Source organism: Chiloscyllium punctatum, chromosome 10 (genome assembly GCF_047496795.1).
Source record: "Chiloscyllium punctatum isolate Juve2018m chromosome 10, sChiPun1.3, whole genome shotgun sequence".
Taxonomy (NCBI): domain Eukaryota; kingdom Metazoa; phylum Chordata; class Chondrichthyes; order Orectolobiformes; family Hemiscylliidae; genus Chiloscyllium; species Chiloscyllium punctatum.
The window spans coordinates 53,606,409-53,633,569 of NC_092748.1; the positions used below are offsets into that span (position 1 = coordinate 53,606,409).

General features: G+C 39.0%; 1 long non-coding RNA gene across 1 annotated transcript; it reads left to right on the forward strand.

Moving 5' to 3' along the window:
- The first annotated feature begins 16,448 nt into the window (after window positions 1–16,448).
- LOC140482134 (uncharacterized) lies at window positions 16,449–26,771 on the forward strand. Its single transcript, XR_011961664.1, has 3 exons — window positions 16,449–16,634; window positions 23,377–23,447; window positions 26,106–26,771. It is a non-coding gene; the product is annotated as an uncharacterized lncRNA (long non-coding RNA).
- The last annotated feature ends 390 nt before the right edge of the window (window positions 26,772–27,161 follow it).

Here is a 27,161-nt window from a genome sequence, read left to right on the forward strand (position 1 = left end):
ATATATTAAGGATAAAAGGGTAACTTGGGAGAGAATAGAGCCTCTCAAAGATCAGCAAGGCGGCCTTCGTGTGGAGCTGCAGGAGATGGGGGAGATACTAAAAGAGTTTTTTTGCAACAGTGTTTACTGTGAAAAATGACATGGAAGATATAGAATGTAGGGAAGTATATGGTGACATCTTGAAAAATATCCATATTGTAGGGGAGGAAGTGCTTGACGTCTTGAAACACATAAAACTGGATAAATCCCCAGACCTGATCAGGTATACCCTAGAACTCTGTGGGAAGCTAGAGAAGTGATTGCTGAGCCTCTTGCTGAGATATTTGTATCATCAATAGTCACAGTGAGATGCCGGAAGACTGGAGGTTGGCTAACGTGGTGCCACTGTTTAAGAAAGGTGGTAAGGACAAGCCAGGGAACTATAGACCAATGAGCCTGACGTCATGGTGGGCAGGTTGTTGGAAGAAAGCCTGAGGGACAGGGTGTACATGTATTTGGAAAGGCAAGGACTGATTAGGGGTGGTCAACATGGCTTTGTCTGTGGGAAATCATGTCTCCCAAACTTGATTGAGTCTTTTAAATAAGTAACAAAGAGGATTGATGAGGGCAGAGCAATATACAAGATCTATATGGACTTCAGTAAGGCGTTTGACAAAGTTCCCCATGGGAGACTGGTTAGCGAGATTTGATCTCATGGAATACAGGGAGAACTAGCCATTTGGATACAGAACTGGCTCAAAGGTAGAAGACAGAGGGTGGTGGTGGAGGGTTGTTTTTTAAACTGGAGACCTGTGACCAGTGGAGTGCCACAAGGATCAGTACTGGGTTCAGAAAAGATTACAAGGATGTTGCCAAGGTTGGAGGATTTAAACTATAGGCAGAGGTTGATTAGGCTGCAGTTATTTTCCCTGGAGCATTGGAGGCTGAGGGGTGACCTTATCGAGGTTTATAAAATTATGAGGGGCATGGATAGGGTAAATAGACAAGATCTTTTCCCTGGGATATATGGGGCATAGGTTTAGGGTGAGAGGGGAAAGATATAAAAGATACCTAAGGGGCACCTTTTTCACGCAGAGGATGATACGTGTACAGAATGAGCTGCCAGAGGAAGTGATGGAGGCTGGTACAATTGCAACATTTAAAAGGCAGCTGGATGGGTATATGAATAGGAAGGGTTTGGAGGGATATGGGCCGGGTGCTGGCAGGTGGGATTAGATTGGGGTGGGATATCTAGTCGGCATGGATGAGTTGGACCGAAGGGTCTGTTTCCGTGCTATACATCTCTGTGACTCTTGGAATTATTACAATATAGTTTTAATATTATGTGAGCCAGTTGCCCAGCAGATTCTTGTCCTTTCAAATATCACAAGATAATTATAAAGAATATTCACATCTCTCTCCAAGCATGAAAGTAGGTAATAAAACATAAACTCAATTTTTTACTGTCATTCCTTGCTGTTTCATGAATTAAATGCGAAGTGATTCCATACATCTTTGCTTCCATGGCTGTTCTTTTCTATCTCAAGCAAACCCATTTACTGGACTCTGTTAAAGGAGCAATCTCTTATTTCTTTTCCTACATTAAATTTATCCACTTAAAGGAACAGCAACTTAATTAATTCATTGAATTTAGTTCGTTAGAAGCAAAATATTTCTTCAAATCTTTGACATTTTGGATAACATTAATTTCCAACCACATGAGAATGTAATGTCTTTGGAACAAGTGTAGTCAGGTGGCAATATTCAATATTGCCCTGCAATACGGGGAAGGCAGGATGCCTTTCACAACATTTTGATTGGTTACGCAAAACAGTTCAAGGTTGACTGAAAGGTTATCCCAGTTTAGGTGGACAGAAAAGGGGGCAGACCTCAAGTTAGGACTGCTTATTTTTGGCTGTCCTGCAAGAAGAGTTGACCTGCTCTATGTTATCAGACCTCAAGAAATCCTGGAGACCTGAGAAAATGGGAAGTTCACTAGATTTGTATTGAGAGAATCTCTGAGGTACTCAGAGAAGCCAATAAGTATCTGAAAGAGTGAATGTTGAAAAGCAGAATTTGTTTCACACAACTGAGCAAGGATAAAGCTTCAGGAAAATTGAGGGATATATAGGGATGAAGCTAGTTGTGCTGGTGACTTAGTACTGAAGTACAGTTTTGGAGTCAAGGGGAGCATGAATCTAGGACAGTAGGGTGATGGGTTAAAGCCACAGGAGTTGTTGAGACAGTCCATTATGGAATGAGCCTTGACAGGGAGTTCCAATGCTGGGTTGGCAAAGTGATAGCTTGTCATTCCTTGTGATGTTTAATGAAATCTGATCACCCACCATGTCATTAAGGTCTGGGGGAGTTGCTGAGACAGCTATGAGATTTGTCTCTATAGCATTTGCTTTTGATGTGCTCTGTCGGGTGTTCAATCTCAGTCCATTACCTATCTTTACCACATTTTAGTAATAGGTGTTAGACATTAGTTGTGTATGTATTGCAGATTGTATTGCTGATCTAACTTGTTAAGTATTGATATGTTTCAAAATCTTGGAACTTTGTGGTTTTGTCATCTTAGTAAGTCCCCTGGATCTTATGTTTTGACCACTTAAAAATAAAGATTACTGACCCCTAAGTAGATCATAACATAATTTGGTGATTTCGTCCAGGATCAGAATGTGATAACACTATGGCTTTAAGAGGTGTATTTTGTCCTGGGCTTTTTGTTTTGAAAAGAGGCAGCAGTAATGAGATGTCTATTGAAAACCAATGCAGTAAACAGCTTGTGAGGTCTTGGGGTTTTAAAAAAAAAGTTGGAACAATAGAAGCAGGCTGAATGGATGTGGTCAAGATCTCAGAATTTTTAGGTTTTTAGTTTTTCAGGAGCAGCAGTTGCTGCTTGGGTCTCAGCAGGGTTAGACACTGTGGGACATCTCTCACTGCTGCCCTCTCTGAGTTTTCACCTGATGCTTTTCATCATGGGCTGCCAGAATTGCACGGGAGACAATCTGTTTTATTGACTTTGCCTTTGCCAAGGACGTGTTTATGGGATGTTACTATATTGGAACAGTTACTGTTTAAGAGTAAAATAATCTATTATTCTGTTAAGCTTTCCAACAGAGTTGTTATTCCTATTTCTTCTTTCTTTCGTTGTATTTTAACTAGTGGAATAAAGTGTGTTTTTCTTTAAATCCAGTAGTTTGACCAATAAAATGGAATGAAATACCGGGCACTTGCTTTTAATATAAGAAAAGGTTAGTGTCTAGGCTATCTTCTTCATGTATTTTGAGTGTCTGGTCTGGTCTGGTCCATAACAAGAACAATAAATTTAATGGGGTGATTGGGGATCAAAATAACTTTGTTATGAGGTTCCTATTCCAAGTTAGTATTGGGTTGTTCCATTTTAAACTTGTATTTTAATGTGTTTTCTGAGCTGACTCTACAAATACACACAGTTAAGATAAAAACTGGAGTGTATAAAAGCAATTTCACAATATGATTTCGCTGCAATGTCTCTGACAAAAAAAAATCCACAAAACTGTGACACATGTACCATCTGAAAACTGTGCAGTAAGCCCACTTCAGAGCCACATCCCACCACTTCAAAACTGAGCCAATGAAGGGTAGGTGCCATGCAATGTGGGTATGCCAGCCTGGTTCGGGAAGGGTGCAGGTTCCTCCCTCTACAGCATTCCTTGCCCAATGAAGGAACTTGCCAGTGGAAAAGGAACTATCCTCAGCACACACTGCGTTTGACAATGACCCAGTTCCCTACCTCATCAGTGCCTCCCTGACAGGTTCCCAGGCTCATCCCACACAGCTTTGATTTTGATCCAGAGACACCAGTAATAATCTTCAGTCCCAGGCCTCCCAAAGCAGAAATGCACCAGGAAGTGTAGCAGGAAAGTGATCGTGGGTGGTGCCAAACTCCCTCATGGCAATCAGCCAGCAAAGTTTAATGCCAGTGAGGTCCTGGAAATGGCTGCAGCAGGGCTGTTTCCAGTTGTCCATCTGTGGACAGACATACTGTCACAACCATTAAATTTGGTCAAACATCTCAAGTCAATGATCCTTTGTTAATGCCGGGAAAATGTAATAGGTTTTAAAGAAGTAAAAAAGGTGAGAGTGAAGAAAATAAAAAAAAAACAAGGATTATCTATGATATAGTGGAAGACAGGGAAGACAGGGGTGGTGGAAGGTGAAGCAATGGCTATGGTCTGAGCCTGTGCAACTCACTGTTCATTCTAGAATGTAATAAAGAGCCCAATCAAAAGAAGAGATTCTGTTCCTTGTGTTGTGTTTTCTTGTGTTATCAGTAACTAACACAGATTGAGTAGTGTGGTTTCAGTTTACTTGGAAAGCTCAATAGGTTTATTAACTGTTGAGACTACAACCTGCAACTACTGACAACTATGTATGTAATGCCCTGCTACTATGTTTCTGCTGGATTACCTATGGCACCTAGGCTTATTTACATATTAAACACTCAAAGCAATAACATGCAGCCTTTTTTCCAAAGACAATTTTACATGAGAGTGAAACTACTTTAAAACCTGGATAATTACACAGAAACAATAAGTGAAAAATGTATGAGCTAAAGAGTCTGTGTTGTTTCTAACTGATGGTTTGACAATTCTTCCAGACCTTCCGATGATGTAACCTTTCAGAGATCTAGACTTCATACTTCAATGTTCTCAACTTGAGGTGTGTTGGAATCTCGAGTGTTGTCCTGATGGCCTTCCATATATTATTTATCCAAGCTTATTTATGTACATATTTCATGTTCAAATAGAGCATTACATAATTCCCTGATTTGTCTTCAGTTTCTCCAGAATGTTACTACATTCGATAATGTGACTTCATAGGATCCAGGCTCACTGCACACTTTGGATACCTCTGCTAGGAACCAAGTTCCCTGTGTTGGATATATGACTCCAAGCTTCTATTCTGCATACAGATAAGTCAGGTCCACATTTGCATGTCTTTTATTCAGCATCTTCATTTACCCCTGTTTCCAAGAAAGTTAGCCTGTGTCTTTGAGAACATGGTCAAGTGATGACTTGGCAGGGTTGTCCTATCTGGTATTCCAAAGACAGTCTTTGCTGCTGATGGTAAGCCCATATCGTGAGGGATAGACCTTTGGTCTAATATAGTAATAAACATAGTTTATCACCCTGCACTTCATGATGAGCGCTTTAACCAGGCAACCCACTCATTTGTTGAGACTGTTGGATCTGAATAATATGGTGAGGCAGTCACATAATTTACTTCTTTTGGCACACATGCACATGTCCCTGAAATATCTGCATGTATTCATGGCCAGTTGTCAGATGCAACCTCTTCAGATTTACCTAACAGATGAATATTGCACTTGTTATGTCTGCCCTGAAAAAAAAATCACCTATATAGCGTATTAAAAAAAAGGTATCCAATGAACATATTCTGCCAATTTCTCAACAACAAACCCAAACAAGCAGACAAAACACACCCAGAAACCTGAGCCACTCTCTCCTACATCAAAGACATCTCAGAAATGACTGCCAGACTACTCAGATCTCTTGGCATCATGGGAGCCCACAAACCCACCAATACACTAAAACAGCAACTAATGAACTTAAAAGACACTATAGAGACAAGCAAAACAAACATCATTTACAAAATAACTCACAAGAACTTTAGCTAACACTACATGGGACAAACAGGCAGTAAACTAGTCAGCAGGATACATGAACATCAACTCACCATAAAAAGACATGACCCACTATCACTAATATCCTCACATACAGATGAAGAATGAAATCACTTTGACTGGGACAACACATCCATCCTAGGACAAGCCAAACAGAAGCACACATGAGAATTCCTAGAAGCATGGCATTCCAACTGGAACTCTATCAACAAACGCATTAATTTGGTCTCCATTTGACACTGTCTGAGAAAAATAACAGGAAATGACATCACCAATACAAGAAATAACATAACCAACACAGGAAATGACATCACCAACCCAAGGAAACCTAAACACATAAACAGAAAGCGGGACATAACACCAGTGCTTCACTGGAGGCTCAGTGATGATGATACCTAGTATAGTGATGAAACGTCTGAAGACAAACCTTGCAGCTCAGCGAGCAAACTTATATCCAGTGTAGACATTCTTTGTGTTGCTGTGGTTTGTGACTCTGGCATGTCTCACATACTCTCGCTCTCTTCTTTATGTAATTGTTGCTCACTGGCAAATACAGAAAACCCCATGCCAGACATCCTATTCATTCTATAGCCATCTGTTCTGCCAATGTCCCGGTGAGGAACTCTGTGGATCATCACTTGTTACTCTTTAAAAATTATACTTCTTGAGATAGTTGAGTTCATCTCTATATGGCCAAAAGCTTCATGAGAGTGTCTGGCATCTCTTTTTATCATGTCAAGCCATTCTTCTATGATAACTTCCCAAAGTTCCTGAATTGGGGACCATTAGCTGTTTCTTTCTGACATTAATTGCATTGGTGAAAATTCATCAGATTGACCTTAAGCACATCTTCCACTTCAATGTCCAAAATGTCTACTTTCAAGACTAGTGGAATTGCTGCATTCTTATTTGAGTTTGGCAATCTGCTCAGTGTGTCCAGGTGATTATTTCTGGGACAAGGTTTGTAGCAGATATTGAACCCATATCCCTGTGCTTTTACTAGAATTCATTATAGTTTGGACGGTGCACTTCAGGTAACTTTTTAAAAAAAACTATTCTCTGTGCTGTTTCCAGCTGCAGCTCAAGTTTTTTTTTGTTACAAATCAACACTCACTGTTTCATGGCTATAGTTTAGATACTGCTGAAAATGTGTTGCTGGAAAAGCGCAGCAGGTCAGGCAGCATCCAAGGAACAGGAGAATCGACGTTGATTCCTGCGTTGCTTCATTCTTGCCTGCAATTTTCAAACCTGCTTTACTGTCTATTTTAACCAGCATCACTAGCACTGCACACCATGTGTTACCTTGTGTTAACGGTAAACAACAAAGTGAGTGGAATGGATTCAGGTTATTTGAAATCTCAAATATATTTATTTGTAGCTTAGATGACAACTTGCAATGATAAAAAAGCTATGCATATGATCTCATGGTTCTGCCGGACAGCATATGGCAGCTGGTTATCCTCATCCTTGCCTCATTGACACATCAAACTGTTCAAACAACACAAATCATAAAGAATAAAACAATTTCTCAAGCTTTATTAAGCTTTGTTGGAAGACAGAAGGAGGCTGAGACACAGAGCAAATTAACATGAGAAAAAGAGGCTGAATTAAACTGACAGGCAACCTGAAGCTCATGGCAGTGAAGTGAACAGAGGCATTCAGCAAATTTGCATCTTTGACTTGTCCATTACATTTTTTAGACAGGAACTGGATACTGAACTGCAACTTGACAGCAGAATTAGTTATTGTTCTAGCAGGAGGTTTTGAAATAGTTTATGAAAATAGAATTAAGCAAGGTAGGTAATTTATGGAAAGAAACTGAACAGAGCTGGAGCCTGAAAGCTGGAGACTGTAACATCATTTGGGAAGTGGGGAAAACAGGAAGACATAGAAGGCAAGATTTAAAAGCATGGAGAGTACAAACTGGAACATATGACTCCAAAAGACTGTCTTTGATGGATAAAAGGAAGAAATATTATTGCATCATAGCATTGTGGAGGGGTCATGTTAAAGAAGAAGCCAGAGTTGAGGAAACCACATTGCTGCACTGATAACATAAGATGGAATCAATTTGTCACTGCTATAGCATGGTGCTGATTTACATTACCTGTAGTTCAATAGGTCTGCACTCCTGACTCAATGGTACAATCATTCTGTAATCTCAAGTATAGCTTTATAATGTAGATTTAAATGATAAGGTTCAAATGATGCAGAACATTCATTTTCATGGTTGGTGCAGATCTCAAAGCACTCTCCCATTTTAAAGGATATAGAGATCTCTGTTAAAAACAGCATCGACACAGAAATATACCACAACAACAGACTTTTCAAAGTCAGGTCAATTAAAATATTCTTATTAAAATAATAAAGGCATTGTGAATTTAAAGCAACAGAAGCAGCAAAGAATATAGTTGGACCCCCCCTGATTATGTTCCAATATAGCTGGACCCCTCCTGATTATGTTCCAATATAGCTGGACCCCTCCTGATTATGGTCCAATATAGCTGGACCCCCCTGATTATGTTCCAATATAGTTGGACCCCACCTGATTATGTTCCAATATAGCTGGACCCCACCTGATTATGGTCCAATACAGTTGGACCCCTCCTGATTATGTTCCAATATAGTTGGACCCCTCCTGATTATGGTCCAATATAGCTGGACCTCCCCTGATTATGGTCCAATATAGCTGGACCCCTCCTGATTATGGTCCAATATAGCTGGACCCCCCCTGATTATGGTCCAATATAGCTGGACCCCTCCTGATTATGTTCCAATATAGCTGGACCCCTCCTGATTATGGTCCAATATAGCTGGACCCCCCCTGATTATGGTCCAATATAGCTGGACCCCTCCTGATTATGGTCCAATATAGCTGGACCCCTCCTGATTATGTTCCAATATAGCTGGACCCCTCCTGATTATGGTCCAATATAGTTGGACCCCTCCTGATTATGGTCCAATATAGCTGGACCCCACCTGATTATGGTCCAATATAGCTGGACCCCTCCTGATTATGTTCCAATATAGCTGGACCCCTCCTGATTATGGTCCAATATAGCTGGACCCCTCCTGATTATGGTCCAATATAGCTGCAACTATGAAACATATTTAATAACATCTTCACTAATAGGTTTTACTGCGAATAACACATACCTTTCCTTTCCAATAACTTGCTCTTCACATAGATCCCAAAGACAACATTACAACAGTTCCATTTTTTTTGCAGAACAATATTCATTATTGTGGTTCTGTTTGCTGAGCTCGATGAACAGATCCACAACAACGAGCATCTGAGCTATAAATCTTCTCACAGACTTTGAATATTCATTATCATAGATATGACGTATAAGTCAACACAATGTGCAGTATAAGACTTTTTTTTGGCCCCAAACCATCACATTTGTGTGTATTCCTGATGTATAAGTTGACTCATTTCCTTCCCAATGAAATGATAGCTTAAACTCATACTATTAATTAGCCTCAATTTTTGAACCCACAAGTAGGTATTTGATTTACTAACTTTATAACTGGGTGCCATGAATCAAGCAGGTGAAAGGGCCTATGTTACGAAGATACACAGAAATTTAAGACAGAGCCAAAACATTGTGAATAACAAAGCTGAGAACTACCAATGCCTGTGTCAGTAATTCACCTTTATACCTGGCAAAAAGGCAATCCCCATTTATAAAGAGATTCATTGAGCCTTCAAAGGTTGACTTGTACACCAAAATTGACAGTGTTAAAGTTTGATTTGCAAGTATGCAGAGAAAGAATTTACAATAGGGTTTATAGATAAAATGTGGTAGGAGAAATATATATTCCTTGATGACCAGATAATTAGAATTTACCTGAATAATGCATTATGTGTTATCAACTCAACAGCATATTAGTACTTACACTATTAAGACAAAGAATACTTCTGTGTGCTAATGTCATAAAATATGGGAAAAGCAGTTCATTCAGATAAATAATTCCTGAATAGGAGAAAGGTAGAGTTCTATCAAGGAAGCAACTTAATCTTTTTATCTTGCAGTTTAATAGATCCAATGCCTGAAATTAATTTTGATCTTTTTCTAAGTGGGGATTAAAGCATTATTTAGACATCCCCGAAGGACAGTTGAACAAGAGAAATTACTTTTGGATCATCAGCAGAGATTTGTAAATTTAAATGAAGGAGTAGTCTCCTGTAACATGTCTCTCAGTGATTTGAAGAAAATGCAGTTTCATATCATGTTATGTGCAATATATTCTCAGGGTCACTGACTGGTGATGATTAAAGAAGTGAAACTGTGACCTGGAATTTCCAGTTGGCTGCATTGTTTCCCTTCAAAGAAATTTGCTGTGATGGAGCAAACCAGGACAAAACATAATGGAATATCAAGTACAGACTGGGCCCAGCACAAAATCAAATTTCTGTAATGTGCTGTCCAAAAGAAAATGAGATTTCCACTCCCCCAACCTTGCAATAAAACTGGCCATACCCAAGATCAAATTAGTCACTATCACGGGTTTCCACTAATTTTGCTTAAAATTAAGTTGGTTCTAATTCTACATGCAATGGTGACATTAATAAGTGCCTTTTAAAAACTAGTAAATATATTTTTTTAACAAATTTACTCTTCTTCTTTTGACAGTCCCCTAATTAAGGATGACCTGCTTCTACGCTGGCTTGATGGGTTCTGAGTTGGCTGGTAAATCCAATGATTGATCTGCAGACTTTACCACAGGCTGCACAGGTGATGCCTAAAGTGTGGGTAGGTGGCCTCTTTGGAGATTTACCCATTCTCACCAACACCTCAATGTCCACTCCCATGTTCCTGTTGAAATTTCTTGATGCGTTCAAACCTTCTGGAATGAGGCTTCTTCATTTTAGTAGGTCATAAGCCCTGAACCCCAATGAGACAGAGGGTGTGTTTGACCTAGGATCATGGATGCCTTGAGGATATCCTGATGTGGCTCCACTGTCCTCATGGGCACATAATCTCACAGTCAAGTTCTGAAGTGAGTATTGTTTTGGAAGTCTGATGTCAGGCACGTAGACTATATATAATAGCAAAAAACTGTGGACACTGGAAATATGAAATAAAAACAAAATTTCCTGGTAATAGAGAGGGGAAGAGAATAAAAGGTCTGTGATAGATAGATGACAAGAGAGAATAACGAAAAAAAAAGATTTTGTGATGCAAACATTCATCTTAATGGGGAAGGTTTTGTGCTGTAACAGTTGATTGGAGGAATATCCTAATTTTCTAGTTATTTGGTGAAAAATTTGCTTCAGGGAAGGAATAAGACCATAAGAAATGGGAGCAGAATTAAGCCATTCAGTCAATCAAGTCTGCTCTGCCATTTGATCATGGCTGATACATTTTACAATTCCATTATCCTGCCTCCTTTTGTAACCCTTGATCTCCTTACCAATCAAGAACCTATCCCTCTTTGTCTAAAATACACACAATGACTTGGCCTCCACAGCCCTGAGCTCCAATGAGTTGCATAGGTTCATCACGCTCTGGCAAAAGAAATTCTTCTTCGTCACAAACCTAAAGGGTCATCCATCACTCTGAGGCTCTGCCATGGGGTCCTAGTCTCTCCTACTAGTGGAAATGTCTTGTCCATGTCCACTCTATCCAGGCCCCTCAGTATTCTGTCAGTTTCAATCAGATCCCCCTTCATTCTTCTAAATTCCATTGAGTACAAGATCCAGAGTTCTCATCCACTTCTCATATGACAAACCTTTATTCCCAGGATCATTCTTGGAAACCTCCCCTGGATCCCCTCCAAGGCCAGCACATCCTTCTTTAGATACGGGGCCCAAAACTGTTCACAATATTCCAAATGCAGTTTGACCAGAGCATTTTACAGCCTCTGCTCTTGTATTCTAGCCCTTTTGAAATGAATGCTAACATTGTATTTGCCTTCCTAACTGCCAACTAAACCTGCATATTACCCTTAAGAGAATCCTGAACTATAACTTCCAAGTCCCTTTGTGCTTCAGACTTCTAAAGCATTTCCCTGTTTCAAAAATATTCTACACTTCTATTAGAGTCATAGAGGTGTACAGCATGGAAAAATAACTTTTGGTCCAACTCATCCACGTCGACCAAATATCCTAAATTTAACTTGTCCCATTTGCCAGCTCTTGGCCCGTATCCCTCTAAACCCTTCCTATTCATATACCTATCCAGATGCTTTTTAAATATTGTAATTGTACTAGCCTCTACCACTTCTTCTGGTAACTCATTCCATACATGCACCATCCTCTGCATGAAAACATTGCCCCTTAGGTCCCTTTTACATTTTTTCCCTCTCACCTTAAACCTATGCCCTGTAGTTCTGGACTCCCCTACCCCAGGAAGAAGACCTTGTCTATTTACCCTAGCCACACCCCTCATGAGTTTATAAACCTGCATAAGATCACCCCTCAACCTCCGACATTCCAGGGATTCTTTTTTCTTTTTGTGGGATGTGGATATCGCTGGCCAGCATTTTTATTGTCCATCCCTTGTTACCCTCGAGAAGGTGGTGGTGAGCTGCCTTCTTGAACCACTGCAGTCCATCTGCTATGGGTTGACTCACAATGCCATTAGGGAATGAGTTCCAGGATTTTGACCCAGTGACACTGAAGGAACAGTGTATAGTTGCACGTCAGGATGGTGATTGGCTTGGAAGTGAATTTGAAGGTGGTGCCGTTGCCATGTATCTGCTGCCTTATCCTTCTAGGTAGAATGATTTGTGGATTTGGAAAGTGCTGTCTGAGGATCTTTGGTAAATTTCTGCAGTACATCTTGTAGATAGCACACGTTGCTACGACTTAGCGTTGGTGGTAGAAGGAGTGAAGACTTGTGGATGTCATGCAAATCAAGCAGGCTGCTTTGTCCTGGGTGTTGTCAAGCTTCTGGAGTTGGTGCTGCACTCATCCAAGCACGTGAGCATTATTCCATCGCACTCCTGACTTGTGCCTTGTAAATGATGGACAACTCTTCTAAAGTGTATAACCTCACACTTTCCCACATTGTTTTCCATCTGCCACTTCTTTGCCCATTTCCCCTAACCCTCCTTGTCTCACCATCTATCTTTGTGTCATCTGCAAACTTAGCAACAATGCCCTCAATTCCCTCATTCATATCGTTAATTTATAACATGAATAGTTATTGTCCCATGTGGACATTTGTTGAAGTCCACCAGTCATCAGCTGTCATCCTGAAAAAGACCCCTTTATCCCTAGTCTCTGCCTGTCAGACAATCTTCTATCCATGCCAGTACCTTTCCCCTAACACCATGGGCTCTTATCTTAATAAGCAGCCTTTAGTGCGGCATCTTGTCAAAGGCCTTATGCAAATCCAAATACATGACATCCACTGGCTCTCCTTTCTCTAACTTGCTCATTACCTCATTAATGAATTCCAACAGATTTGTAAAGCAAGATGCTCCCTTGTTAATGTCGTGCTGACTCAGCCCTGTTTTACTATGCACTTACGAGTACTCCACAATCTCATCCTGAACAATGGAGTCTAAATTCTTACCAATGACCAAGGTCAGGCTAACCAGCCTATGGTTTCCTGTCTTCTGCATCTCTCTCTTCTTAAAGAGGAATGTTATGTTGGCCATTTTCCAGTCCTTTGGACCATCCCTGACTCCAGTGATTCCTGAAAGTTCACCACCAATGCCTTGACAGTCTCATCAGCTATATGCTTTAGAACTCTGGGGTATAGTCCATCTGGTCTGGGTAATTTATCCACCTTAACATTATTCAGTTTCCCCAGCACCTTCTCCTTACTGATGGCTGCTATATTCACTTCTGCTCACAACCCTCGCTCCCCCACCCCCCCCAAACTCTCTTAAGTTCTGGTATGCTGCTGGCGTTTCCCACTGCGAAAACCAATGCAAAGTTCATATTCAGTTCCTCTGCCATTTCCTTGTTCCCCATTATTGCTTCTCCAGTCTTATTTGCCAGTAGTTCAATGTCCATTCTTGCTTTTCTCTTATCTTTCAGATATCTAAAAAAAACACTTGCAATCTTCATATTACTAGTGAATTTACTGTCACATTTCACTTCTCTCCCCTTATTGTGTTTTTAGTTATTGTCTTCTGGTTTTTAAAGGTTTCCCAATCCTCTGGCTTCCCACTAATCTTGAACACATTGAATGTTTTTTTCTTTTGCTTTTATGCTCTCCCTGACTTTCCTTGTCAGTCATGGTTGCATTGTCCTCCCTTAGAATGCTTTTTTCCCCTTGGGCTGAATTTCTGTTGTTCCTCCTGAAATACCCCCAGAAACTCCTGCCATTACTGCTCCACTGTCTTCCATGCTAGCTCGCCTTCCAATCAACTCAAGCCAACTCCTCTCTCATGTCTTTGTAATTCCCTTTACTCAACTGTAATACATTTTCATCGGATTCTGACTTCTCCCTCTCAAATTGCAAAGGTGAATTCTATCATATTATGGCTTTTAGAGCCTAATGAGTGAACATTATCTTTGATGTCAATTAACCCTTTCAGATATTACCTCTCTTATCCAACAGAGGAGATTATAAAGATGAGGACAGTTTAAGTAATGTCGGACCTTGAAAATGGGATCCAACGTAAGCCTATGGACAGAGTTGTATTGGGAGAATAGAACTTAGGTTGAGTTAAGACACTTGTCGTGACTTATGCATGACCCCAAGTTTATGGATGGTAGAAGGTGAGAGGCTGGCATAGAGTTCAGTGTGATCTTCATGATAACAAAGACCTGATGAAGGCCAGCAGCACATTATCTGACATATGATTATATCATATTAAAATATAATATAATGTCCACATGGTTCCTTCACCTTAAGCTCGCTAAACAAGTCTGCCTCATTACACATCACCAAATCCAGAACTGCCTGGACTAGGGGTTTAGTTTCTGAGTGAGCATTCACACAACTGCAACCCACAGTCATACTCATCTGCAACCTGAAACTCTGTGATTGAGGTTGGAGTGGCTTTAGGCTAAAGATGATGTAGATTGAACAGTTTCCCATCTGTTGCCTCCACAAGTGGGTAATGTGCTGGAGGAGATGTACAATTTTACAGTGAGGAAAATGGAGAAGAAATTTGGTGAAGTGACATTGCTTTGTTTGCCCCCAGTCTTCATTGATACGGAGTCTGTGGTGAGGTTGTGGGTAAGGAACACACTATGCATGTCATTGTGTAGTACTTGAAGGAGGATACTTTTCTGAGAGTGATTAAATGTATTTTACTGAACAACTGACTGCAGTACAGTAATATGCTGAGTAAATTATTCTTCATTGCTTTTTACAGTCACTTACATATATTTACAATCAGTTTACTCACAGACAATGCACTGAACACTGACTAGAATGCTTGTTTTTTGCATCATCTGAGGTTAAACCAGGGTATTTACAAACTTGCTGTCATATTTTACCCTAAAATAAAATTCTGCAAGCAAATCCATTCTAAAACTTTACTTCCACTGTGTTAACAAGAAAAGCAAAGTTCCTGTCTCAGATAATGTGCGGCTGGATTCTTCATCTGGTCTTTGTTATCATGAAGATCACCTCTCACCATCTACCATCCATAAACTTGAGGTCATCCATAAGTCATGACAAGTGTCTTAACTCAACCTAAGTTCTATTCTCCCATCACAACTCTGTCCATAGGCTTACGTTGGAACCCAGTTTTCAAGGTCCTACATTACCTAAACTGTCCCCATCTTTGTAGTCTCCTCTGTTGGATAAGAGAGGTAATATCTGAAAGGGTTAATTGACATCAAAGATAATGTTCACTCATTAGGCTCTAAAGGACTGTTCCTGGGAGAAGCTAACTAGTCTTTAGTGTAGTCTTTGTTGTGTACTCAGAATGTCTCATTAGTTGTAATATTCTTTTAATTTCTTTTAATTTGATCCTGATGTCTCACAAGAGACAAACATGGATCTTAGACGTGATGTAGCTGTTTGTCAATTCATATGTAATGCACCTTTATTGTTTATCAAGATTGAGCCTATCTTCTGCCAAATGCTTTGTGTAGTCATCCTTCCTCATTTGGTATCAGCAATTAAGACCAGCAACAAAAAGATGGATTGGTGTCAATGTACCTATACAAGGCATTTCAGATGGTTCAGGGAATACAATCACACACCATGATACCATGAGTCCCACAACCCTCCGAGATACCAGTTGTCATCAAATTCTAGCCTCTTGAACACCGCCAATCGTAATTGCTCGACCATAAGTGACTATGCCTTGCATTTGTACACCCTAACCTCTGGAATTGTCTCCTTAAAACAATTTGTTTCTTCAACTCCCTTCCTCCTTTAAGACACTCCTTAAAGTTTACATCTTTGAATCTCTTTAAGTTTTGCTCTGCACTCTCAGTGGGCGATTTCATTGCTTCTCGCCATTAATGGCTTATTAGACCAAGACTTGGGTTTGCCAAGGCCTGAAGGATATATCTGTTAGGCTGGGCCCTGGGGCACATGGTGAAGGAAACAACAAAAGAGAATATCCATATCAGAATATCTGTTGGGGATGTATCTCTCCATGACAGAGTTGGTAGGAGTGATCAGCACATAGCCCTAATGTAGAAGAATATCTGTCTTCATATTCAGGATATTCTCCATTGTGTTATGACAATACTATCACTGTGATAAATGGAGAAGGTTCAGAACAGATCTAGCAACTCAAAACTTGATATCATCATGGACCATCATCGGCAGCAGAATTGTATTTGGTCACAGTCTGTAACCTTGTGTTCTAGCACATCTCTCATTTTTCTACAAGTATCAAGTTAAGGGACTAAAGCAAGTTGAACAAGAAGTGAAGATGTGTAAGCCAGAGGCAGCACCAACTGAAACATTCAGTCCACTACTGATGTACAGAGACAGCAGTATGCAAGATTTCTTCAAAAGCATCTTCTGTACCCACGATCACTATCATCTCGGCAGTTAAGGACAGCAGATTTGTGGGATCATCACCAACTGTAAGTTCCTCCAAATCACACACCACCCTAATTTGGAACTGTATCATGGTTTTTTCACTGTCCCTAGGGCAAAATCCTGATATAGCCTTGCTAACAGCACTGTGGGTGTACCAATACCAGATGAACTGTGGCAGTTCAAGGAAACAGCTCACCACTTTGTCAAGGTTGATTATTGATTAGTAACTCATGCTCGCATTGGCAGTGCTGCTCATGTCTCATGAAATAAAGGAAAAAGAATTTGGCCATTTGCTTTAACATCGCCCAATGTGGCTTGAACTCCAATTCTGCTTCATTGTAAAATACAACATCATTTTATAACGTTAAAGATGACAAATAAATTCCTGTTGTTGTTAAATACATTTTCCAATTTTGTAACCAAAATGCATTAGACTGCCCCTCTTAAATATAACAAGGAATATATTTTAAACAGCATTTCAAAATAAAGTTCCAATATTTTGCCTGTTTGTGATTCATGGGTGATACAACATTCAGAAGTGCAAATGACTTTGAACGGAATCTTTTTAAAAACGCAGGATTTGTGCCCAGGGCTCCGATGTCATTCAAAGAAGGAACTCCAGGACATTTTTTTTTATGATGCATTACAGTGGAATGCTGCTTACAGTTCTGAAGGTTATGTCCATAATTTCAGTTGTGCTTCAGGTACAGGAGTTCCATATCATCAAGCACAAAGAACTGAAACTTACAAAGCAATTAATATGCTCAGCATTTGCCAAAACAGCTGACCAACATGTTTCACTTTAGGAATTTGTGCATAAATCCCATGCATTGCTCATAAAAACCTTAAATAATGTCTAAATTAGTAGATCTTCCCATAATGCAAGTGGTACCCTTATGTAGCATGGCTTGTATCACAGACACTAAGCAAAGAGCCAATTTTCATCTCATCACTGATGGGTGGTTCTGTGATGGTCTCATAATTTTACACATCATAAATAGCATACTTGTGATGAAAATAGTTTTTTTAAAATTCATTCATGGAATAAGGGAATCGCCAACTAGGCCAGCATTTATTGCCCATCCCTAATTGCTCAGAGGACAGTTAAGATTCATCCATGTTTCTGTGGGTCTGAAGTGACATGGAGGCCAGACCAGGAAAGGATGGCAGTTTCCTTCCATAAAGGACATCAGTGAACCAGATGGGTTTTTACCAACAATCATCAATAGATCCATGGTCACCACTAATCTCTTAATTCCAGATTTGTTACTGAATTCAAATTTCACCATCTGCCAGGTCCTCATGACATAATCTGGGTCTCTGGACTACTGGCTTAGCAATAACACCAGTAGGCTATCATCACCCCTGAATCTGTATAGAAGGTTCCGACTCTATCATTTACTGTGTTAGATAGATAATTTCAAGATGAAGTATGCCAGTATCTCCCAGCATATGATGTTGAGTGTGTAGGGCAGAATTACAGTGAGAATAAATATTTAGCAAATACTCATAACAATTTTAAGTGAATTTGGCCGACTCTGATGAACATTTCAATGCAAGAAGATTGCAAGGTTTTGGGGGAAAGTTGCTCTCAGCCTTCCACTAATACTGTTTTCTCATGTATAGCATGACCATCACAGGCTTGCTGGACCAAATAGACTGACCAAAGATTTTAGTGTCACCAGGGCCAGGAGTGAATACTGGCAGTGAGGGCAGTGTTGAAAAGCCAATATTACTTGTGTGCTGGTTTCCCTTCACAATTCTCAGGGCCTACAGCTTCCAACAGGGCATGGGGAAGCAGCCCTAAGAGCTGACCTAATCAATTAACCACAGCATGTGACACTGTTAAGGAACTCATTAAGAGACATGTCTAAATTTTGGCAAGGTTCTGCTTTCTGGGTCAAACCAACTTCATGCAGGTTGGTACATAGCAGGAAACATAACTGCCTCCCAAAATTAGATGGGCCTCCTGAATGGGTGAATGGTGTAAAGGTGGACTCAGACATTGGCAAATAAATACCAATAGGTCAGTGCAGATTGTGAGGAGAATTCTCAGTAAATTCTCGGGCAAAGCACCACCTCCCTGGCATGGTGGGGGTATAAGAGAAGGGGAAAGGTTTCCAAATATTATTGTGAAGTTACCTGAATGCCGTTAATGAAGTGGTTGCCAATGCGAGACAAATCTTCAGATCTTACAGACTCTACTAATTTCCTTCTTCGTCCTGTGTTATATACACAATAAGAGAAAAGGGAAGAAAACTTGGAAAATAAAATCAAACACAGGAGCTCAAACAAGTTTGAGATTTCAAAATCCACAAACTGATAAATTTAAAATGAACACTTTCAATAAATCAGTCTTACACTGATCTCAACATATACATGAAAAATGTGAACAGTTGAGCAACAAATTGTAAATGTTAATTTGAAGTAATGGAAATTGGATGTGGGTGGGTTTCACTATGAGTGAATGACTGCAAAGTATCCACATCTGGCTCACTTCAGACATCCTCAATGAACCTGGCACAAAGCCATTCTGTGAGAAATTGGACCATAAATTTTCACAGATATAACAAGCTCCACACATAGATGCAAACTAATTTGGCAATAGAACCATCTAGACTATGTAGATGTTTCTTCTGGCCTAAAGCAAAGCATCATATTAACAAACAGCAATATACTAAAACCTTAATGAACAAGCAGCCTTGAACTCATTAGTGACATTAACTGACAGATTAATGTGGTCATTGTTTTATTTTTTTCTGCTGCCTAGAGTTTTCACACCATTAACAACAACAACGCTAACATAAAAAATTATTTAAAATGGTTTAAAAGATATTTTTTGTGTCACTTGTGGTATTGTGGAAGACAACTCTTAGTTAATCTCAAAACCTTATGTCCAGAGGGTTATAGTATTAATTTTATTTACAGGGTGATAGACCAACTTGTGACCAGCTATATCTGACAGAGAGATGTAGTTGGCACAAGTATTTTACATTGTGGGATTATTACCAATAGTCCCTGGTTGAGTCTCCCAATTTGTAACAGTTCTAGATGGGATAGCTTCCAAATGGTTATGGTCCTGGGTGAGGAAGGATGAACGGGCATCCTTCCTTATCAAACATCCCCTGATTGTTCACAACAAGGCTAATTTAAAAGGATTCCATCCCCTGTGAATACCTTTTCCAAACCTAAATATATTTATGTTCTAAAAGGAGCCAAGTTAATCATGATTTTCTGAGTTAAGAAAAGCCTGATTATTACCTCATAAAACACAACAAAAGATTATAAAATGCAACACACAGGTTAGAAATGAGAGATGAGCCTAAACAGTAATTTTTTAAAAAATCAGTCTTTGGTTTGGCTATGACGAATAGTTTGTGAAATGTTGCAGCTGTTAAGGCAGTAACTTTAGCAGTTGAATGGTTGTTTGAAGATTCTTAGTTTTGCAGTTAGCTGAAAGGAATTTGCCCAGTTTCACTCAACAGTGGCTCCGCTGACTTGACTTGTTTTCAGCAATCAGAGCAAGAGGCTTTAATTTTTGTTACGTGCACATGCAGGGTTGTCTAGTGGAAGTTCTCAGTTCTATCCCTTCCTAGCACACTCTAGCACAGGGGAATTCAAAACCCAAATTAGCACATTCGTATGACAGCAGGCTAGCGCTTAGAGACGTTGGTTTGCAGTTAATCTTTAAGTACATTTCTTGCAGCCTTCTGGAAGGGTAAAACACAAACCCCGAGTGGCCTTTCTTCCAACTCACATCATGACTGTAGTCTAGGACACACCCTGGAGGGGAAGGCTTATTTCTGTATGGGTAAATCATCTTAGATTCTTCAGGAGTTTGGACCAGCGGGCATAATCTCAGAGTCAGGAGTGGTTCATCTAAGATGGAAATGATGTGGAATTTTTTTCCGAGACTAGTGAATCTGTGGAATTCTTCACAATAGAAGACAGTCAAAGTTGAATCATTAAGTGTATTAAAAGCTGAGATTGACAGATTTCAAATCAGCAAGGGAATTAGAGGTTATGGGGTGGATTTGAGGTTTACAAGATCAGTAATGATCTAATTGAATGGTGGAGCAGACTCAATGGGCTGAATGGCCTACTTCTGTTCCTATGTCTTTTGGTTTTAATTTGCTCCTCATTATCTCTGTAGCTATGGGAGATCACATTACAGTTTTTATTTTGTTTGGTGTCTCTCTTTTTAAGTGTTGCTGTCTAAGTTCCCTTGAGCCTCTTCAGGTGGGATATTCTACGCTTTCTCTCTCGACTCATAAGGATTTTCCAGATTGACACTGAATTTGTATTCTCAACCATCTTTTGGCTTGTGTGTCCTTGTAAAAAACACATGTGGTACTCAAAAGTTCATTATAACTAAGTAATTTTAGGTTATGATCTATTGTCATGATAAGATGGTGTACAGTGCTTTCTGATCTCTAACATGCATCAGGACAGCAAGTTAAAATATGCAATAAAATCAACATTCAACATTTTACTGAATGAACACAGTTAGAAAACTGAGGTGAATGTATAAATGTGAGCATTATGTAGAGAATATAATTAGCAAGTCAATTGGGACATTCCTTAGCGTTTATCAAAAGTCAGCAGATAGAACTATTGACCCTCTTACTAGGCAGGACATTATTTTTATTACACTGGTGTATGCAATGGAACATTCTCACTAATGAAAAGCTCGGATCATACTCTACAATTCTTTCTGAAACATGACAGCTATCCAACTAATGCGCTCATACTGACATCCCAATGAATGGTAAAGATTTGCTCCACGTATAAAAAGACATTTTTATTAATGTATCATACCAAATTTCTAGACCATTTGAGTATACTAATCTTTGCTATGATAATTTCCATTGCTTATAAAGCACCGACCATAAGTTACATGAATTAACGCATTATATTTGTAATGAGAAAATACTGCAGTGCAGATTCTGAACTTGTCTCGCTTAAATAACCTGTGAACCAATGTGTTGGCAGTTGTCCCCATTCACAGAATAAAGACACTTTTATTAACATACTTTTAGAAGTTTTCAGAAAGAGGCATATTTATGTTATGCTTTAACACCGTCCTGTGGAATGTCAACATAACAAAGATTAGTTCTGAGAGATTTTTCTCATTTCCTCTCAATTTTGTCTGCATTAACTTATGAGTTGCTAGTTCATAATCCACAATGCTTTAATCAGTGATACTTCCATATTCATAACCATGAACCAGAAATCCTATAAAAGCAATTTACTACTCAAAGGCCCTACTTGATAAATACTGGCTGGATAGCTATATTGTGATGAACGTATTAGGTTCAAGTTCGTAATTAAGATACACTGATGACAGGTGGAGCTGGTCTGCACAACAGTCCAAATGGAATGTGTACGGATTGGCAAAAACTAATAGGAAGTGGAATTCTTGAAACACGTCAATAAATCTCCACTCCATGCCTTTAATCTGAGCCTTGAAGGGTGGCTCATTATGGATAGACTCCTATCTAGGTTTGAAAATAGGTCCGGCAGATTATTTCCATTATCAAGGTACAAGCCTCTAGCAATTATTGTGATTGCTAGTTCTCAATTATTTATGCAGCTGTTCGTCCCCAAAGATTAACTCAATCTGGCCCAACAGAAGTGAACGCTACTGTTATGTTTCCACAGGACAGAAAAAGAAAACAAAACACGCCTAATGAAAGGCACACATGGGAAGCACTTTATTATTTCATCATCCTCACCCACTGAGATCTGGCACTACTACATGCTTAGGAAAGACCTTTATATTATGTGGTCAAGCAGGCTGCCAGCTTGTAATTTCCTCCCTCTTCATTCCAGAGGAATTCGGCTCCCATTTCCTTCTGGCACACCAAGAGTTCCAAAGCCTTTATTGCACATATGTGATGCTGAGTTGTTATTTACTTAACCACATACTAATCTGGGGGGGGGGGGGGGGTGCAGAAAAACAAAGAAGGCAGAGAGGAATTTAGCTTTCTTTTAAAAAAAACTTGAAACTTCTCGCAATGGTGTCCAGAAACAAATGAATGCATAATCAATTATGCATATCTTTCCAAAGAAATATTTGCAGCTTCTCAGGAACTGAATTCCAGAGCAGAACTTGCAAAATGGTTCCTATCTATGATTGCTGCCAATATAACAATAAGGAATATCTCACTACAGTTTTAACTACTTCTAAAATGTATTGCACTTAAACAAATGTGATCATATTTAACATAGTGACACCAGAATAATCGCCATGAACACCATTATGCATAACTGCCAAATAAGACAGAAATATTTAATGCAACTGAACCTAGATAAAAAAATGAACCGAGTCTAATTATTAATTAGACAAGCTTTAATTTTCCAAAAACTGATCATTTAACTTTAGTAATTTGAGTGATTCACCTGAATTCTAAGTATTTGTTCATGATATTTGGTCCCCATTAGAAACATTGTAAAAGAAAATGTCATTTGTTATTAATACATGTTAATTTTTTTCCATCACTCAATGCCAGAATTCTGTCATAGTTAAATTTCCAGTAATCAGTTTCATTTTTTTATTCTACTGATGGAGTATTTTAAACTTAATAAAATGAAATTTGGCACAAAAATTAAGTAAAAACATAGCTATGTTTGTACTTTCTTTCCTTTTTGCCTCAAGCTCTTAGTATGTTATTAGAATATACCACAGTCCACACTGATGGCTTCATCGCACAGGAATGGCCCTTAACCTAATGAACAGTTTTAATAAATCACTGAACTTAAATCTGTTTTATATCATTGACACAGACAGTCAAGCACTTATCCCGCACAGAGGAGATCGTTAGCAAGGAAACAGGAAGCACAGTCTGAACGGAAAGGTACTGATTTAAATGCACCAATTTTTCATATAACACAAGTGGAATTTTCCAATAGTGAAGATGTTTGAATATCACCCTCCCCCAGCTGTTATATAATCTTTGCTAGGAGAAATTATTGCAGGAAATCTCCACAGTGTTCCAGCCTTGCATGTAATTCAGTTTAAACATTTGAGGCCTGCAAACAGCTTCTTTGTTTTTACTTAAAACTATGCTTCATTGTTCCTTGTAATATCGTAAAATTGTATTTTTTGATGCTTATGAAATGCCACTATTAAATATGGGAATTGCTTAACCATGGAAAATAGAATATTTGCATTTTGTCAAATGATATAAAAGTACCATTGCTACTTTCAAGTAGTTATATCAATGTAATTCAGGATAAAAGCCTAATGTGTTTTCTGTGGAAAAACCCCTGTTATTGTAAAAGGAAAAGTAGAATTAATTAATTGTACTTTCCTTTCAAACTGTAAAGCTAGTTTCATTCTGACTGTTTTAACACAGCCTAGTGATGTTTTTCTGTAACTGTAACTGTATGAATTAAGATCTTTTACTTGAAATGAACAAAGACAAGCTTACAAAAATAGAAATGTACATCTGGCATTAAGTTGATATGCTTATTTATAATGTTAAATTTCACCTTAAATAGTTGCTTAAGTGGTTAGTTGGCATTAGTTAGATACCTCAGTGAAGCAGGTTTATCATTCTCTTTGCAATTTCGTTTTGCTAATTTTTCCAATAATATAATTTTAAGACTGTCTTCCAAGTCTGGCAGTGAGACAAGTGAACTGTGAAGTTCAGAGATCAGATTTCCTTTTAAGGAGAAACCTGAAAATCAAGAGCAAGTTGAACATGTTACTGGAGAACAAAATTATTAACACGGTATCTATTCTTGTCGTAAATTGAAAGTTTGGTTCCTTTCAACCAATCTTATTTTATAGTGAGTGTTTCTCTTGGCATTAAAAGTATTGAATTGGCTACAGGGAAACAATTTCAATCCCTTGAGTATAATTTAGAATACTTCAAAAGATATTAAGTGATATGTTTGGGTGATAAAATATAAACAATACTTTATTGTTAAATGAACGTCTTGATGATTATGAATGGGAGCTTTGAAGATAATCCCATCTTGATTAATAATTATGAGAGCTTTATAAGGAACATTGCAATGAAGTGTTTAAAATTTAGGGATTAACAGTTGTTGACACATTGAATAAATTCTGGTGCCCTTTTCACAAAACAAGGAACAGTTGTCACTTTCTTTACAGAAGTAATTACTCAGTAATGGCAAGTCTGTATGGGTAGGATTAAGTGATATTCTGTTACCTTTCAAATTTATATTTAACACTTGCTCCTCTCAAATATTAGCTGGTAGTTGCAGGGCAATGAAAATCCAAGGTTTGATCCACAAAATGCGATGTGACATCTAATTTCAGCTGGAGTGATAGTGGTAATATAATGGCCCCAGGGCTTATTGGGAACAGAACGAGTAAGGATTCTTGTTCCTGATCATGACGTTTGATGGAATGAATGTTAGATGCAACATGGCAGCAATGTTGACATGCAAGCCCCAATAGTTAAAGGGCAGCAGGAAGCCGGAACTGCTCTGTAGTTGGGGAATTTGGAAGAACACGTTTCTCTCAGGCCCTGCTGAATTTAATTAAAGAGTTTTGATTGATACTTTCTTTGTCCATTTCCTGGCCAATATCAACCAAATCATTAAGATGTTCATTTAACAAATAACATACCAAGTTGAGAACGAGCTGTTTAATATGTAGACCTAGCGCAAAGTGGTAGCTGGGGAGTGAAGAGGAGGAAGGAAACCATCAGAAGTCAAAGCCAGGAGAGGAAGCTATAGGTTGTGGGGAACAGAGTGGGGCAGATTGAAGACAGGAGAGGAGGTCTGTGCCGTCAGGTGAGGTGGAGAAATCAAAAGCTGGAGTGGAGATGAAAGAGTTTGGGAAGGGATTGGTAAAATAGAATGAACTGGTCGGTGGCAGCTATCATGTCTTGAGGGTGGGGTAGGGTGTCCATTCATAGAAGAGTGTGGAGGTAGGTCAGTGAAATTAGCCAGGTATGTGGAAAAGGCTTACCTGCTGGTTCTGGCAGCCCTTGTCTCCCTTTAGCTGTTGATTTCATAAGGCTTGGAAAACTCAACCAGCCTGGATTGAATTTAATAAAGGAGATTAACCTGAATGATGCAGTTTCTTAATACTATTTAAATCAGGAACCCATCAGGAGAGGGTTATTTGCCTGCACTTCTGCCTTGCTTCTTCTAAACTGGAAGTGTGTGGACTTAAATGGGTTAGTCTCAGGTTATGATTTTGGCTTCCAACCAGATCCAAGTTCACTTCTTGATGGGGCTCAATTTTTCCTCACTGTGAATATTTTATCAATTAATTTCTATAACAAGCAAACTGTGTTGTTATTTCCAGAGCTGCAATGTAACCATCACAGTTTGACATATTACACAGATTATTTCAGTGCCAGTAAAGAATTTTGTAAAAGTCAGTATCATGGCCAGAGGACATGAAGTGAAATCCCAAAGAAAATTGTATTTGCTTCTATATTTTTGAATTTAAATTTTATTTCTTTTAAAAATGGACAATCTTGCTAGACTCATAAAAGTGGTTGAGACCAATCATGTGATTGTATTTGCAGAAGCTTCAAAATACCCTGCATTGGAGAGAATATTCCAACTAAAGCTGACATAAAGGATTTGGAGACGAACTGCTTTCAGTTCTGGACAAAGAAAAATAAACGGACAAAGAAAAATATTATATATGATATTAAAACAGACACCAATACTTTTACAGTTACCTCGTCATCTCACAACTTCTAACTGGGAGAGGTAAAGGTTAACTTGAAAACTTCTCTAGCCCTTTGAGTTGGGACCTCAACACCTGAAATGTCTCTTTTTGTCACATGATTGAAATTGGACTTTAATGAATTGCTTAAATAAACACTTTTGGGATTCTAAGTCATTTGTTGGGTGACCTCAGAGGGAGAGCAGAACTCCAGAAGAAGCCATTAGCCTGCCTCAGGCCCTCCATCGCTGTTTCCAAGTTGCTGGCTACAAAACAAATACTGTGTCTATGAGAAGGAGGTACCAGTGGGTCCAGCTCACTGACTGTACTGCTATTGGACATGGATCTCCAGGAAATTGTACCTCACATGAACTGGTTTTGCTATACCTCTGGATTTACCAGATCTTGAAATTTATAATCTAGCTCCTCTCCTGCCTTGTCTTCCTTAGTTTCCAAAGAACTTGTGTATGTGAATGGATTTAGAAGTAATTCCCCACACTTTGAATGTTTTGATAATAAACTCTACCTGTGATTTGTTTCTGCTGTGGATTTATTTCATAAATTGGAATCCAAAAACCAGAGTTTGGGAAATAATTTCTGGCCTATCTCATTAAGGGACAGAAGAGAAAAAGGAAAGGTGTAAATCAAGCAAGACCTCGTTGTCTGGAGGTTAAGAGGGGAAAAGCAATCATAATTTAAGTTCACCGTTTTGCATGAAGGCAGTAGAGGAAAATCCTTTTATCTAGCTGACAGTGATGCATGTCCAGAGCACTTTGTTCAGGTGCAAATTCACAGACAATTCTTCAACTAATAAATATGGGCTATCTGTGATATGTTGTGATTTTCAGTTGTATCTTTACCTACTAATGTTCTGTCGATATATTTAGGAGCACTGAAAGCTGGCACAATG